At 48.5% G+C, this 16,791-nt stretch overlaps 1 protein-coding gene across 6 annotated transcripts in view; it reads left to right on the top strand.

Annotated features, from left to right (window-relative positions):
- Positions 1 to 1,277: 1,277 nt before the first annotated feature.
- Positions 1,278 to 16,791, top strand: part of SLC8A3 (solute carrier family 8 member A3) — a 164,070-nt gene continuing 148,556 nt past the window's right edge. For 4 of the 6 annotated variants that reach the window (XM_040226180.1, XM_040226184.1, XM_040226182.1 and 1 more), the window contains exon 1: positions 1,388 to 2,255. The gene's annotated coding sequence lies outside the window, so the exon portion shown is untranslated. Of the gene's footprint in view, positions 1,349 to 1,386; positions 2,256 to 16,791 lie in introns of those variants that run through there. The other 2 variants (XM_040226181.1, XM_040226183.1) reach the window with 2 other exon arrangements.

Raw genomic sequence — 16,791 nt, forward strand, 5'->3', positions numbered from 1 at the left:
CATGAAAGTGAAAAGTGAAAGTGAAGTCTCTTAGTTGTATCAGAATCTTCGTGACCCTATGGACTGCAGCCCACCAGGCTCCTCCATCCATGGGATTTTCCAGGCGAGAATACTGGAGTGCCTTCTCCGACAGGGCTCAGTTAGGACTGAGGATATCCAGGACTCAGACTCAGGACTGAAACCACTGTGTGATTTGCTAAATAGCATTGTTCAAGGGACCAGGAAAGAACTCACACACCATCCCAAGCTCAGGTGCTCTCTAACTCCTATGCCTACTTAATCTCTTTGGACCAAACCTTGTTCCAGAGCAGTTCTTAGGGGAGCCAGGAATCTGGGAAGTTGCACATACTGTTGAAGTTATCAGTGAAAATCCAGTTGATTCCACCTTTTTCTAGTCCTTGGTTCTGCTACATGTGGCCTTGGGATGGTTTTTTTACCTCTCTAAGGCTCAATTTCCTCAAGAGAAAAATGGAGTTCATAACTGTACCTGTCTCACAGAGTTTTGTGAGGATGACATGAAGGCAATCAAATTCATTAGCAGTGCGCTTGGCCCTGAGGAGGTGCTGACACTTTCAGAGTACTGTTCTCACTTTTTTGGCTCATCATTTTCGGCTTCAGGCAGCAAAGGCCCGAGAGCAACTTCGTGCCCCTATGTTCTCTCCCAGAATCTGCCCTGGTGTCTCTACAGAAGCCCCCACCAGTCTCATTTTAGATCTGCCTAATGCCATCCATAGACAGGGATGTGAAACCCCATTCTTGGGAGAGGCTTGCCCACCCCTCAGGCCTCCAGGACCAAGCCTGACAAATATAGCAGAAATTACAGGCATCTGATTTCAGGCTACGTGTGTACACTTCGTGTAAGCCAAGCCCCAAACCCTAGTTCTGTTGCTGCATCAAAGGATCATCTCTCTTCCAGACTCCAGGCCCAGAAGAAGCAGCAATTTGGGAGACAGCCCCCTCGTATTTTTAGCCTTGAAAACCCCAAAGCCAACATACCAGCGCTCACCCAAGCGTCTGTCACAAGCTGTTGTTTGATTTGGGTTGAGAAAATGACAGACTGAGTTCTGCACCAAGAACAGAAGGGGAAAAAAAAAAGAGGGGAGAAAGGAGTTTTCTTTTCCCTACACCGCTAACCTCCGTCCCCCATCAACTCCTCCCCTAGGCCTGGGTGGACCCTGCCTGGTTAATCGTCCCCTGCTATATTTAAAAACCACAGATGTGTTTGGTAGAGACTTAATTTCGGGATTGCAGGCGGCGTCTCCTGAGGACAAGGGGAAAGCCGGTGCTGCGCGCCCGCCTGCCCTCCCTCCCCGCCGCTGCCCGGAGCTCTGGACTCCGCGGAATCCAGGTCAGGACGCGCCGCCGTCTTGGAACTGCCGCTGGCCAGGAGGCGCCTGGCGCCAGGCTCCAAAGATTGGGTGGGTGGCCTCGGGCTACGGGTTCCGTCTGCATTCGGTCTTGGGGGCTCTCGGGATGCGAGAGGCGGACTCGGCTCCCCGCTGCTGGTCGGAAAGCTCTCTGAAAATCACCTCCATCGGCGCGCGAGGATAAATATGCGCGGCTAGTCATGCCGTGATAGGGTGACGTTGGGTTTTGGAGGCTTGGAGATTGGCTTTTTGATTTGGCTTTCTCCTGCAGCTTAATGGGCAAAGCTCTCGGCTCGCCCAGAAACCAGACCCTCCGCGCGTCCCCTCCGCGCGCGGCGAGGCCGAGACGAGTCCCGCGGTGACGGCGTGCTAGGGGGAGAGCCGGCGCGCTCCCAGCCCCGGGAAAGCCCCGGCGACGCAGACTGCAAGTCCGGGGTCCTCGGAGCCGCCAGAGCACGCCGGGCCGCTCGCCTTCCTGCCCCTCCCGGCAGGGATCCCCTTGCTGCGGGCGGCCGGGACTCCGGGCCTCTCCAGGGCTTTAGTCCGAGCCCGCACCCGAGTCGGGGTTTCCCGGGGGTCTACCGAGGCGTGCTCCCTGCTCCTTAAACCGGTGCCGAGGGACCCCTCCCCAGGCCCCCTGCTCCGGCCCTAGCCCTCGCCCTCCGGATGCGCTACCCCAAGGCTCCCTGAAAGCTGGTAGCCCACGAGCCCGGCGGGCGGGCGGCGGCGGCGAACTGACATGCCCCGGACGAGGCTGCGGCCGGCGGGCAGCCCGCTGGGGCGATGAGCCGCTGCGGCCGGTGAGGAGCCCGGCGGCGGGGGCATCGCGCACCTTTCTCACACACCCCCCTCACTTGCCCACCCCGCCCGAGAGACCGAGAGGAAACGGTGAGTGAAGGGCTGAGCCTCCTGCCCTTCCCCCTCAACCGGCGGCAGAGGCCGGGGAGGCAGAGGTCGGGCGGGGGCAGCGGGAGGTGGTGGTGGTGGAGGGGGTGGGTTTGGGGATGTCCCCGTGAGGGTTCCGGCTTGTGAATAATGGTGTTAATTAAGTTCTTTCTCGAGATCATTCACGTGAACTGCTTTCCTGCGGGTCTAGTGTCAGAAGAGGTGGCGGGGGAGGGTGCCCCGGAAAGTGTACTGGGATGCAGGCGGTGCTGGGAGGTGGGGTGGGGGCGTTCTGGCGGACTGAGTGCCTCCTGGGAGGTGCGGTGGTGCGTAGGCGGGGGGCGGTGCAGAGATGCCTGGGCTGGTCGCGGGTTTGTCGGGTTACGGACGGGTGGGCATTAGGGAGGCTGAGCGCCGTGTTGCGTGCCGGATGCGTGTATGCATGTGTGTGCCTGGGCTGTGCCAACGAGTGTTGTGCTCCCGGGATGGCGAGCGCCCGTGGGGTTTGGGGGCTGCGAGGGGAGCGCGTTACCCACTCGGCGCGCGCCCGCGTGTACTCACGCCCGCGCGCAACCCAACCTCGGGACTCCGCCGCCGCGGGTCGGGAACTGCAGCCCCGGCGCACCAGCGCGCGGCGGCCAAGGGGGCGGGGAGAAGGAGGGTTTCTCCCGGCCGGTGTTCTCCCGTCCGCGGTGGTCTGGGCGGGCCGGGGCCAGGTGGAGAGACGTGAAGTGTGTAACTATTCCCCCTCCCCACCCCGCCTCCTCCCCGCCCCACCCCCACCCCCGCTCGCCCACACACCCCTCACCGCCACCACCACACACATGCACACAAGCACACACGCACACAGCCACAGGCCTTCATTCAGAGGCTGGCCCGCTCCTGCAAGACCCTGCCTGACCTGCCCCGAGGACCCGAGCCACTGGGAGACGAAGAAAGCGATATGTTTCGGGAGGGGGAAAAAGCGATTTTTCCCCTCCTCTTTATTCGCTGTGTTTTATTTTTAACCGTGGAGGGAGAGGGTGGGGGTTAAATAGAACAAACGCCTTTAATGCAGTGCTATAAATTTACCCGCTCCCTGCCCGCCTGCCTGCCGCCTGTCTCGCTCTCACTGTCTCTCCTTGTCCGTCTGTCTCTCTCTCTCAGTCTGGCGCACGCTCTCTGTCTGTCTTTGGCTCTGTCCCCTGGTGACTAAAAACCAAACCCCGAACGTTTGGTTGTTCGGGCTCCTGGGCAGAAAATTAAAACGGGGGTAGTTTATCAGAAGGGCAGGCCGCAGCTGGGAGCAGGGCTGTGCGCTCTTGAGTGGCCGAGAAACACCCCACGCGGAGGGAGCTGTGGGTACGTGATCGGAGCACATCCGGCCTGCTGGTGGGGGCCTCGTGGCGACCTGGTGACTCGCAGCCGTGTGTGATTAATCTTCCGCAGCTGTTGTGCCCCGTCCACTTGAGCTGAGCTCTTGTTTACCTCGATATTCAAATATAGCTGCTGCACCCTGCTTCTCCCTGACGGAGGGAGATCCGCTCAGGTCCTCCCTCCCGTCGGCCCTCCTTCCTGCGGGCCTTGTGGGGTCCAAGTTTGAGAGGACCCCGCGCCTTCCTGCCTTGCGCCTCTCCACGCGAGCAGAGTTGAGGGTCAGAGCTGGGGGTAGCTGCGGTCTCCCAACCCCTCACCGCCATCTGCAATTCCCCTTTGCAGTTTGCACATACAAGTCCCCTCCACAGTTCCTTTAAATAAAATATAGATATGGGGTTGAGAAGAAGCAGGTGGGACCTAAATTTGGTTGAAGTGCTTCTCAGACTTCATGAAGATGGGAAGGCTGTTTAGGTAGTTTCCTCTACCTGGGAATGCTTTCTTGCTCTTCCAACACTTAGTCTTTGTCTAATGTACTCCTGTTTATCTTTCTGTCCTTAGTTCATTGACGACTTTCTCAAGGAAGCTTTCCCTACCTTCCCTAAGCCAGATTATTTTACACTCCTAACTTGAACCTATTATTTTGAAGTAATTTAAAGATGCACGTTCAATTTATTTATGTGATTGAGTAAGACCAGTCACGCCTCTGGACAGCAAGCTGCATGAAGGGAGGAAAGAGAGCTGGTGTTTATTCACCTTGTATCCCCAGGACCTGGCAGTGTGCCTGACATAGAGAAGCTACTCCATCAGTGCTGGGTGAAAGAGTGGAACTCGGAGGAATAAGGTACCTCTCCTCTGATCTCTAGTTTGGCATCTCTTGCAGAAGGGCTACAGTCCTTCCCAAGTGGCGCTAGTGGTAAAGAACCCATCTGCCAATGCAGGAGACGAGAGAAGATGCAGGCAGGTTTGATCCCTGGGTTGGGAAGATCCCCTAGAGAAGGGCATGTCAATCCCCTCCAGTACTCTTGCCTGGAGAATCCCATGGACAGAGGAGCCTGGTGGGCTACAGTCTATGGGGTCACAAAGAGTCGGACACGGCTGAAGCGACTGAGCATGCATTCACGCATGGCCCCACAGAGCCTCCTGGTCAGAGAAGGAAGAATAGGGCCAGCAAACTGACCCTGTAAAAAACACATCCTTCCCATGGACTTCTCCCTGGGCTGGAACCCTAAAGCCAAGGGAGTGTCCTCCTGACCCAGCCCTGCCCTGTCCCTGTGCAAGGTGGCTCCTTGTACAGTCCCTGGCGTAGTTACTGGTATTGTCCATGGGTAGTCATTGTGGGCATTGTTCCTCAGCCTGCCTGGTCCAGTCACTCACTGCCGACAATCTGGATTTGGAGGAATGTGTCACACAGCTTCTCTTCAAGCTACCAAGGTTAGCTCAAAAGAGAAAATCACTCCCTTTGCACTCAAGCCTGGTTGCTTTGCTTGGAAGTTCAAACATTTGATGAGTTTCAGAAATACATTTGACGCCAAAAAAAAGCCTTCATTGATTCAATCAATCAGTTATTTATTCAATAAATATTCAACAATCCCCTTGGCCAAGTATTTGCTGGGTATAGAGGCAAATAAAATAGAATGTTTCCTTTCCTTATAAACACACACTCATCCCAGCAGGGATAACCAACTAGGGAATACACAATTACCATTTAAACTGATTCCTGTCTGTGAAGGCTACATCCCAGGTGCAGTGAAAATGTAGGAAGATCACGTCTCTAAGGGGTCGTAAGGAGAACTTCTAGGGATAGCTGATCCCAGAAAGACAGGCTAGGGAGGAGCTGGCTTTGGTGAAACTAGGGAGAAGAATGGTGGGAGAGAAAGGTCTTTGAGTGAAAGGCAGGCTCTGTCCATGGGATTTCCCAGGACACAGTACTGGAGTGGGTTGCCATTTCCTACTCCAGGGGATCTTCCCCACCCAGAGATCGAACCTGCATCAGTCTCCTGCATTGCAGGCAGATTCTTTATTGCTGAGTGGTCAGGGAAGCCCTGAAGGGATCAGTATGCAAAGGCCTACAGTGGACAAGAGCTCATTCAAATGACTAAAGACTGAGGGTAAAGTTCAGAGAGATGAGTTTAGAGGAGTTCAAGGTGCCAGATCTTGAAGGACTTGTACTTCATGCTAAGGTTTTCCACTGAGTTTCCGGTGGGGACTTGGGAAGGTTTTCAGTACTGAAGTGCAGGGTCAGATTTGCATTTTAGATAGTGCATCAAGACCAGAATGTAGCGAGAGGAAGTAGGGGACTGTTGCAGAACCCTTGTGCATGGTCATCCTGCTGGCCTATGAGGGAGGGTTAGAGGGTTCCTCTTTCTGTTTTAGCATACAAACCAGAGCTGTCCTTCTAGGCAGGAATTTCCCTATTTTCTTTGATGAGATTGGTTTGTGTTCAGTCATCTCTTTGTTTTTTGGATGGGCACTCTAAACCCAACACTGGGTAGACCACCTCAAGAGAAAGGAAAAATGGCCTCAGCATGTCTAAGATACTCTTCCCAGTCAGCTGAGCTGCCCAGCAAGGTGGACCCCTAAAGATCTGCAATCTCTGGAGCCTGGGGAAGGTCTTGAGCAGGAAGGTGAGGGATAAGAAGGATTGCGATCCATAGAGACTATTGAACAAGATGTCTAGATAGGAAAAATCACATGTATATGTACACTTTTATAATATGAAGAGTAAATAGAGGCTAATTCCTGAATCAAGTTTATTTAGATGTGGTATACAGGGTCATGTCTGCTAAGAAAATAGCTCTTGGAATGGGTCAGGTAGCATTTACTGCCTTGATGTCTGAATGACAAATAGTGCTTTCTTGGTTGTGTACAGGAACGCTGGGTCATGTTGGGACTGGATCCAGAAGTGGGTCTGGAAACTGTATTCCAGCCCAGGCTTCCACATGGCAGTTTCCAAATCACTTGAGGGGAGAAGATGTCCAGGTCACACACCACTTTGTTCATCCTAGAGAATGAACCAAATAATGTGAGCTTGCACACTCTTCCTTTGCACCCTGATCTCCCAACTTTGTTCTCCATCCTTACTTGTTACTGGTCTCACAATTTCAAAAAGCTCTCCCTTCCCTTCCTGCCCAGTGTCCCTCCTGCCCTGCTTCCATCAGCTTGCCCTGAGCTCTTTCCTTTTGAGCATTAAATCCCCTCCATCTAATTGTAAGCATGCTCAACATCCTGGCAAGACTATCCCTTTGTTCACTTCCTCCCGTCATTTTCTCTTCCCATCTTGCTTTCCACACACTCTTGAAATTTTAGAGTAGACATCTGTTTCTATTTCCCCATCACTCATTCATTCACTTAGTCCCTTGCTTTCTCATTTTTTCCTACCTTCTGCCCAACTCGCACTCACCAAGGACTTCTCATTCCCCCAAACATAAGAACTTATTCCTGGTTTCTCCCAACCCCCATCAGAAAAGATTGATCATTAGCTCCGTGAAACTTTCCCCTCTTGACTTCTATCACACAGAACTCTCCAGGTTCCACTAGCTCTCTAGGTGGGCCCTCTTTCACTTCATCTCCAAGATCCTCTCCTCCCTCCAGGTTTTCTCCCACAGGTTTGCTATCGCACCTCAGGCTGCAAAAATTACAGCTACTGTGTGTGATAAAGTGCTCCGTTAAGATGGAAAAGGCATTAAATTTGTACTGTAAGATATTCTGGGGGCTTCCCTGGTAGCTCAGTTGGTGAAGAATCTGCCTGCAGTGCAGGGGACCCACGTTCAATCCCTGGTTTGGCAAGATCACTGGAGAAGGAAATGGCAAACCACTCCAGTATTCTTGCCTGGGAAATCCCGTAGACAGAGGAGCCTGGCAGGCTGTAGTCCATGGGATTGCAAGAGTCCAACATGACTTAGCGACTAAACCACCACCACCATTAGATATTCTGAGTGAGAGAATGAAAGAGAATACACTCACACAACTTTTATTACAGTATATTGTTATAATTGTTCTATTTTATTGTTCGTTATTGTTGCTAACCTATTTCAGTTCAGTTCAGTTCAGTCGCTCAGTCGCATCCGACTCTTTGCGACTCCATGGACTACAGCACGCCAGGCCTTGCTGTCCATCACCAACTCCCAGAGTTTACTCAAATTCATGTCCATTGAGTTGGTGATGCCATCCAACCATCTCATCTTCTGTCGTCCCCTTTTCCTTCCTCCTTCAATCTTTCTGGGCCTAATTTGGAAATTTAACTGTAAATGTGTATATACAGGAAAATACATAGTATACATAGAGTTAAGTACTATTTGCAGTTTCAGACATCTATTGGGGGTCTTAGAATTTATCTCACGCAGATAAAGGGGGACTATTGTGTTGCTTACATCTGTTCAGTCCATTCCTCTCTTCTCTATCCCTACTACCACTACCTCAGTATGGATTTGACAATCTCTTACATAATAATAATGATAATTGTAATCAAAATTGTTATTATAGCAGCCAACATTTGTATGTTTGCAACAGAGTCAAGCTACTGTATTCAAAGTGCCCAACATTGATTTTTCCCATTCGGTCTTTACCGTACCTGTTTAAAAAAAATAACTTTCTAAGCTATATTATTATGATGATACTATAAACAGTAACTTTCTAACATCTTCCCAACTTCAGTCTTCAGTCATCCAGTCCTTCAGTTCATTTTAGTGGCTGTTATAATGTTGCCTTCCTAAAACACCAATCTAGGCTTGTTATTTTCCCACACAAAACCTTGAAGGGCCTCTCACTTTTTGCAGCAGTCCAGCTCCTGACATTCAAGGTCCTCCATGGTCTGCTTCACCACTCCACTTCTAGCCTCACTTCTTACAGTTCCCACGTGGGCACCTAAGTACACTTATCCTTTCTTCTTCTGCGCCTTTGTTCATGGTTTGCCCTTCACTAAGAATCCTACTGTTCTTCAGTTCAAATGCCTCTTTCTGATGGGAAGACTGTGAAGAAGCAGTCTCTTATTCTGAATTTTGATAACGCAGCATCTGTTTTTCACAAGTCCCTTATATTTATTGAAATGCAGATTTTTTATTATTAAAAAGTATATATTTTTCATCTTGAGACTTACCTTCTTTCCTGGACCAAGTCCTTTCTGTCTCTCCCACTTCTTGTTGTATGGTACGTGAAACACAGTGGCTGGTCAATGAAAAATGAATAACCTACCTCACTCTCAAGGCAGGTGGACTAAGATCAAGAAAGAGAATCTGTCCTATTTATCATAAAAGGAGCCAGTGAAGGAATAAAAAATCATCCCAGGAACGGGCAATGGGGTCTCACAGAAGATGCATTGAACAAGTGGCAAGAACAGTATATTTTAGTTATTATTTCTTCTGACAACTACAGGCAAAACCCATTGCTGTTTTCTGGGCCTCACATTCCTTACCCTTAAAAAAGGCTATGTTGGATGTGTTGACTTTTAATCTACTTCCCTGACAATTCTGCGTTTTGTGGGTCTGGTTCCACAGCTTATAGATCACCTCCTGCTAAGAATATTATTTCGGGCTGATCACATCTTTTGTTTCAGAGCTTTGCCAGCTGCAATTTGAAGCCCCCAGTGTGTCTGTTATTACATTGGGTCTCTAGAAGTGAGATGAGCAGCCAACCCAACTATCTCGCTGTCTGGGCTACAAGGCATCCTGAGCTGTTTGAGGGTCCTGGTGGCCTGAGGTTGGCCCTCCTGTGTGGAGTCACTTCCCACTGTGACCCTCCAGGGCATTCTCAGAATGACTAGTAGTCACGCTCAGCCCCTAAACGCTCCAGACAGTTCAGTCTCAAGTCCTACACTTCTGCTTTTCCTTTTCCATCCAGGAAGGATGTATTTGGATCCATGTAGACTCTGTTGAGAGTCTACCTGGAATCCCTTTGCCCAGCGGCTTTCCGAAGGTTCTGCTTACTCCCTATCATATCAGTGTATTCTCTCCCCTAGGATTCGGGAAGAATCATCTTGAGTCTGTGCCTTCCAGACCCTCAGGAGGAACTAATGACGGAGTCAACTTCAAGGGGAATCATTACTGACCAGCCAGTGTGTGTGTTCTAAAGTAGAGGAAGAATGGGACTTCCCTGATGGTCTAGTGGCTAAGACTCCTCCTTTCCATCCCAGGGGGCAGTGGGTTCGATCCCTGGTCAGACAGAGAGAGATCACAGCTGCCAAGACAGCGGCTGGATCTGCGGGAAGTCCTAGGAGTCTGCTCCTAGCGCCCTCTTATGAAAGAAGGGCCCAGAACATCCCTGGAGTTGAGTGTACAAGAGTCTCTCCCAGCCATGTATCAGAGAGAGAACTCTGAGTGCTTGCCCGAGTCCATTTGCTCTTCCTTTGGTCAGTGATATGATTTAATCCCATATTTTAACATTTAAAAATTAAGAAAACTAAATGGTATTGAAAAATAGATCAGTCTCCTGGAGAATGAGCTGAGGAAAAGGTACACAAAAGTACCAGCTTTTATGACCAGCTTTCTCTTCATGGGTAGGCAGTAGGGCAGAGGGATGTCAGTCCTCTCTCTGTGGATAATTCCGTAAGATAGAGCCCAAGTCATTTTCTCTGGGAACAAAGAAAGGTGGGAACGATACCCCCTCAGGCTGCCCTGAGCCTCTCACGCCCCTGGCCCAGCCCTGATTTCCTTTCAGTAATAGGGAATGTTGTCTCTTGGTCTTTGCTGACATGATGCTTTTTCAGCTTGGTGGAGGGAGACCCCCTGAAAGCTGGAGGAAGGAGCAAGGTTAGGTTCTGACTCAGTTATTTCTTGGCTTAGAAACTCTAGGCAGCTAACTGAGCCTCTGTTTCTTCATCATTATGAATGTCCTCGTGAGGACTGAATGGGAGCAAGAAGGCCTTTGTCAATTGTTGGTACAGACTCTCACTTGATATTTGTTGAGGGAATAGCGCACTATGAGTGTTGGCTATTGTGAGGCCATACACTCTAGAGGAGAAGTAAGGTGCCCAGGAGAGGACTAAGGTAGATAGAATGAAATGCGTTTAGAAACAGTCTCCCAACAGCCTTCCAAATACTTCATGGTCCTGTTGGTGCTTTCAAACGAACAGAACTGCTGGTTCTCTAAGATCATTGGTTTTAACCATCTACCTCTCTACCCCAAGGCTTCCCAGAAGCTTGACATCTCCTCTCACAGGTGCATCTTTCCAAAAACGCTTAGTCCTGCAGAGTGAGCACTGATCTCTTCAACAAATGCTGACACTCACTCTGCCAGGCTGCAGTCAAGCAGCCTGAGAATATCATGGTGAGAAAAAAGATCAAGTTATCTGCTCCCATGGAATTTATATTCTATGATAAACCAGTGAACAAATAGAAAAACAATGATTCCAGCCAGAGTGGGTGCTCTAAAGAAAAGAAAAGAGTGGGAATTCCCTGATGGTCCGGTGGTTAAGACTCTGCACTTCCAGTGCAGGCAGGATCAAGTTGCGAGCTTTCAAAGATGCAAGCATGCATTCCTTCAACATTAGGCATGAGTGAAATTGCAGCTTGCCCTGCATCTCCTATAGCTGAGGGTCCTTGAACTCTACCATCTCCCACCTCTTCACCCTCCTCCAGTCAATAATTCTTCTTGCCTGTTCACTTGATGCCAGCCCCTGTATGCCAGCTGTTTTACTGTACTCCTGTACTTTTCAAGGTACTGTACTGTAAGATTTAAAATGTTTGTTTTTTGTGCTGATTGTTTTTTTAATGAATTATTTGTGTGAAAAGTATTATAAACCTATTGCAGTATAGTACTGTATAGCCAGTTGTGTTCATTGGGTACCTAGGCTAACTTTGTTGGACTTAGGAACAAATTGAACTTACAAATGTACTCTTGGAAAGGAACTCATTTGTATGTAGGGTACTTAACTGTATCTGATTTACATTTTAAAAAGATGGTAGTTGCTGTTTTTCTGGAGCACAGACTGTAACAGATGTGGCAAGATTGGCAGCTTTGCACTAGTCCAGGTAAAAGATATAATACTGAACCTCCAGTGGCTGGAAAAGAGTGTGACATACAGTTGGCACCCAATAAACTTGAGAACACATCCAAGATTCTGTGGACCAACTGAAAACAGAAGATTCTGATAGTGAAAGAGGGATGAAGAGACACAGCTGGCACCGAACCACATCAGGCACCATCATCATCCCAGTAGTCCTGCAGGGTTTTTCCTGTAAGGATCTCCAGGACTGAAGAAATGGGAGCTGGAAAATTCGACACAAATTGGTCAGACTTAGATAGCTGTATAGCTTTGGGACATCTGTGGCTGTGAGACAGAGGGGGCCAGGAGAATTATGGGCTCTAGTGAAAAAGGCCCTAGAGCTCCAACAAAGGACCAGAATGGTCCTCAGTCTTGTCAAGGTAGTAACCATTTGTTGGCTCAATAGTCCAGACTGTTCTGAGTCTGGGCTTGCAAGTGGCACAGTGGTAAAGAACCTGCCTGCCAATGCAAGAGACGCAAAAGACATGGGTTCGATCTCTGGATTGGAAAGCTCCCTTGGAGTAGGAAATGACAACCTGCTCTTGTATTTTTGCCTGGAAAATTCCATGGACAGAGTAGCCTGGTGGCTACAGTCCATGGGGTCACAATGAGTTGGACACAACTGAGCGTGTGTGCATACACACACACACACACACACACTCACACTCACACACACACACACTCACACACTCACACACAGATTCTACTTTTGAAAACATGCTCTAAACCCCTGCCTCCCCTCAGCAGGCCTGCTCTCATTGCCTGTGTTCAGGTTCTGATCACATCTCTCGAGTGTCTGAACTGGTCTTTCTGCCCCTAGTCTTGCCCCACCTTCATCCACATGTCTAGTTTCTGTATTGTTGTCAGTCTAGGTCTCCATCCAAAGGAAAAACAATGATCTTGTCCCTCCTGTGATTAAAAGACTTTCAGCACTTGTTTATTACCACCAAGGTAATGACCAAATTCCTTGAATGGGCATACAAGGCCTTTCACAAACTATTCCTCAGTGATTGCTGCAGCGTCTCTCAGTTCTCTCACCTTTGACACCTTGCTCACCTTTCTTTAAACAGACATTGCTTGTTGAGGCTGACCTGCTCTTTAGCATGGCTTTCTCTTACCTTTATTTGAGGCGCACTGGCTTTGACCCAGTTAACTCATGTTCATGCTTCAAATCCTAGACCCAAAGTTGCCTGGTCCATGAAGTGACCCTGATGGTCCCAGGCAGCACTTGACCTTCCTTCCTCTGTATTGTCTTGGCACATTGCACATGCTTCCAAATCTGACTTTTTTTTTTTGGTAATTTGGTTTTCTGTCACTGTTCTCCAGTGAAGTGTATGCTCCTCAGGGGGGATTACATTTTTGTTCATACAACTCAAATTAGAAAAACCTTGCTCACAGCATCCCTAACAGATGGGATGCTCCATTTGAACACTGCCAAGAGTGGGAGAAATCACTGGCTATTATGCCTTCTATTTTTGTACATTTATTCATGGATCTATTCATTCACTAAGTATATACTGAGTGCCCACTCTATGCCAGGCACTGATATAGATGGCAGGGGTACAGAAATACCAAACAGATAAAAATTGCTACCCTCTAGGAACTTTTATTCTAAGTTTTTTTTGAATGTGCAAAAAAAAGAGTTGGGTACCTTCTCATCTAATTCAGTGAAAGTCGACCCGTACCACATGGACTGAGTTTCATACAAGTGCATGCGTGTGTACGTGAATAAATGAATCACTGAGCAAACAAAGATGGCGTGAGGAAAAACATGGAGAAGTCGACATAAGAGACCATCCATGAAAAGGAAAATACTTAGAAACATGTCTTGCTGAAAATGGGATGAGCAGCATCATTTTCCTGTATAGATAAGGGAACTCTGGGTCTTTTCTGTTTCTTCAGTAAGAGTGTAGATTAAGCTAACAGCAGGTTTAGGGAGAGACAATGGGAAAATCTACTTATATGGGTAAGAAGTTGATGCTCTTTGTCATTGGCAGGGTTTGAAAGGAAGTCAGAGTCCAGGAGGGTGGATGTTTGTCTAGTGTATAGAAAGGCTTTGTGGTACACCCACTTATGAGTCAACTCATGATACACTAAGAGTCCTTCTTTTGGTCCAGAGAAATTCCATAATGGTTGGAATCCCTGAGATGCAAATGCCTTTCTTAGTTAGTCTGTGTTCCTTTTATTCTCTCCCAGGATTCTCAACCTTGGCTGTACCTCTAAATCAACTAAGGAACTTTTTAAGTCTAGATATTGAGACTTCACTCCCAGAGAGTCCAAAACTTAGGTCTGAAGTAAGATCCAGATACCTGTATTTTTTAGAGCTCCAAAGTTATTCTAATGCACAGCCCTCTTTAGCATGTGATCCTGGTTCCATTATTGCCTCCCCAAAGTGGGGGATGACTTACATGAGGATGTAGATCCAGCATCTGGAGAAGCACAACTTGAATTAGGTGAGCAAGGCTCTTTCTTTCTTCCTTTCCCTCTGGTCCCCTTGCATGGTTTGTGATTCTCCAGGTCTGCCAAGGACTCATAGAGGGCAAAGTCCTCTGGCCTCTAGAGAGAGTGGTAAACCTTTGAGTAGAGTCAACAAGCCTTGGAATCAGAATTTTGGAGGCAGGGAGGATATTAGAGATCAGATCCAACCTCTTAGCCCTCTGAACTGAGTGTGATAACTTGCTAAAAAAGAAAAGTCCCTATATTGAGGGGGAATCCCTCAGGGAGTTTCTCTAAGTGTGTAGGAGATGGACATGCAGACAGATCAGCCCAGGTTAATGTGATCATGTGTGACAAGTGCTTTAATGGTCATCAAGGGGCTAGAGGAACGCAGGGGAGAAAATGACTCAGTTGGAAGGTAGAGGAAGAGGGTGTTATCACGGAAGGCGTCCCAGAGGAGATAGAGATTTCCAGGGCTGTAGGTTCTTGACCTAAGGGCTCCAGATTCCTACCCTGTTTTTCCACCTTCACTTTTAGACTTTGGCATTTCACACACGAAGTTTCATAGCTCAGCTGTGCTACTCAGCTAGTGGACCTGGGTAAATTAGTAATCTTTGGACCCAAGTCTCCTCATCTCTAAAACAGTTGCTGCTGCTGCTAAGTCGCTTCAGTTGTGTCAGACTCTGCGTGACCCCATAGATAGCAGCCCACCAGGCTCCCCCATCCCTGGGATTCTCCAGGCAAGAACACTGGAGTGGGTTGCCATTTCCTTCTCCAATGCATGAAAGTGAAGAGTGAAAGTGAAGTCGCTCAGTCGTGTCCAACTCTTTGCGACCCCATGGACTGCAGCCTACCAGGCTTCTGCGTCCATGGGATTTTCCAGGCAAGAGTACTGGAGTGGGGTGCCATTGCCTTCTCCAACACTACCTAAATCATTGTGGGATCCTGAGGTCTTAAACAGAAGCTATAGAAATGCCTGATGCAGTGCCAGCCATAGAGTAAAGAATACTCAACGAAGAGATAGGATTGTTGTTATCATTTTAAAGTCCTTTATATACAGCATGAGGAGATTGAGGCTTGCTGATGCTTCCTCTTTGTGTGTGGCAGTGCCTAGGAGAAGGCCAGCTTCATAACTTTTATGAAGTTATCATATGACTTGGATGCCATTAAGGGTTTGGAAGCTTTGAGGAAGGCAAAATGTGACAATTGCATGGGAACAGAGAAGCAAGAATCGTCGACTATCAACCATGCATACTACTGCAAGGTCCTCGATATTATAAAACCGTGATGTATTGCAGCCACTGTCCATAAGGTTAGAGGCATCTGTGCAGTGACCAACTTGAGAGCTTAGAGCAGAACAAGAAAAAGAGTAACTTCCCATGATACCATCATGATTCCTTGTTTGTCTTTATCCTTCATTAGAAGAAAATTTCAAATGGTGGGGGATGTGGTGTAGCACTTTCACGGGTGTATGCTCAATCACTAGCACAGTGCTTGGTCCAAAATGGGCATTCAAAGAGCAGTTGTTTAAAAAATGAGTTTGATCCAAGGTGCTTTTGGTAAATCCAGATTGTAGGCTCTCCTTGCCTTTGGGGGCCCCCTTTTCCTACCACCCTCCCTTAATCTCTTCTCTTCTGACGTCTCCTGGGGAGTGACTGGCCCTCACGCTGCTCTGGGCCAACCTAACTGAAATATGTGCCTTCTCTTCTTTGCCTGTTGTGGAGATGGACCTGCCTGACATCAGAGCATTTTTGACTCAAAGCAACTATGGAGATTATCCAACCCAACACGAATTTTCTGGATGAGGAAACTGATGCCGTAAGAGTTCTCTGACTCATAGCTTGTTGAGGCAGAGCTAGGAAGAAAGTTCTTGCCTCTTGCTTTCAGATTTGGGGCTCTTCTACTGTTTCAGGCTGCCTTGGAGTACGTACTGTCTCCAAGTTCATAGTGAGGGCTCCATATCCAGAAAAACTTACCCTCCCTTCCCCAGGCCCTTTGCTTTTCAAAGGGCTACCCAAACCCAAGGCATATACCTAGCATGGTGGTTAATGCCAAGTGCTTTAGAGTCAGACTGCCAGAATTCAAGAGCTTATTTGTCTACTTACCATGATTTGGGCAAATTCTTTAACTTTTGTAAATTCAAATTTGCTTATCCCCTGGAGAAGGGAATAGCTATCCATTCCAGTATTCTTGTTTAGAGAATCCAATGGACAGAAAAGCCTGGTGGGCTACAGTCCACGGGGTTGCAAAGAGTCGGACACGACTGAGGAACTAACACTTTCACTTTCAAAATGGGCGTGACGATAATATTAACTTTTTTACTTGGAATATTCAAAGTGATCATAATGGATGAAAAGCAGCATCCTTACCCTTTCCTCCTTGGATCTAAGTTCCAATTGTGGCAGCCAAACTACCTAAGTAGCCGAGGTCATGTCTTTCCTATTTGAGTGCTGGAAATTTAGTTCCTGTATTTCTGGGAGAGCTTTGCCATGGAGAGGACTCTGCAGGCTCTCAGCCCCTGTGGGCAGAGGAAGTACAGGAGAAGAGGCAGTGTTCTTGGACTCGGGTGACACTTCAGATCCAGTGCAGCCTGGCTGCACCTAAAACTTTAATGTAAATTGGCTGTGACGTCTGTGCAGGGGCCCAGATTTAGAAGCAGAGCAGGATGCGTCTACCCAGGCTGGTGACAGACCCGGAGGAGTGTTCCCATTGGAGAAAGTGGAGGGCGTAGCAAGAGGGAGAATTTGCTCAGTCTGGCCTGGTGGCTCT

The sequence above is a fragment of the Oryx dammah genome, unplaced genomic scaffold, assembly GCF_014754425.2.
Source record: "Oryx dammah isolate SB20612 unplaced genomic scaffold, SCBI_Odam_1.1 HiC_scaffold_26, whole genome shotgun sequence".
Taxonomy (NCBI): Eukaryota; Metazoa; Chordata; class Mammalia; order Artiodactyla; family Bovidae; genus Oryx; species Oryx dammah.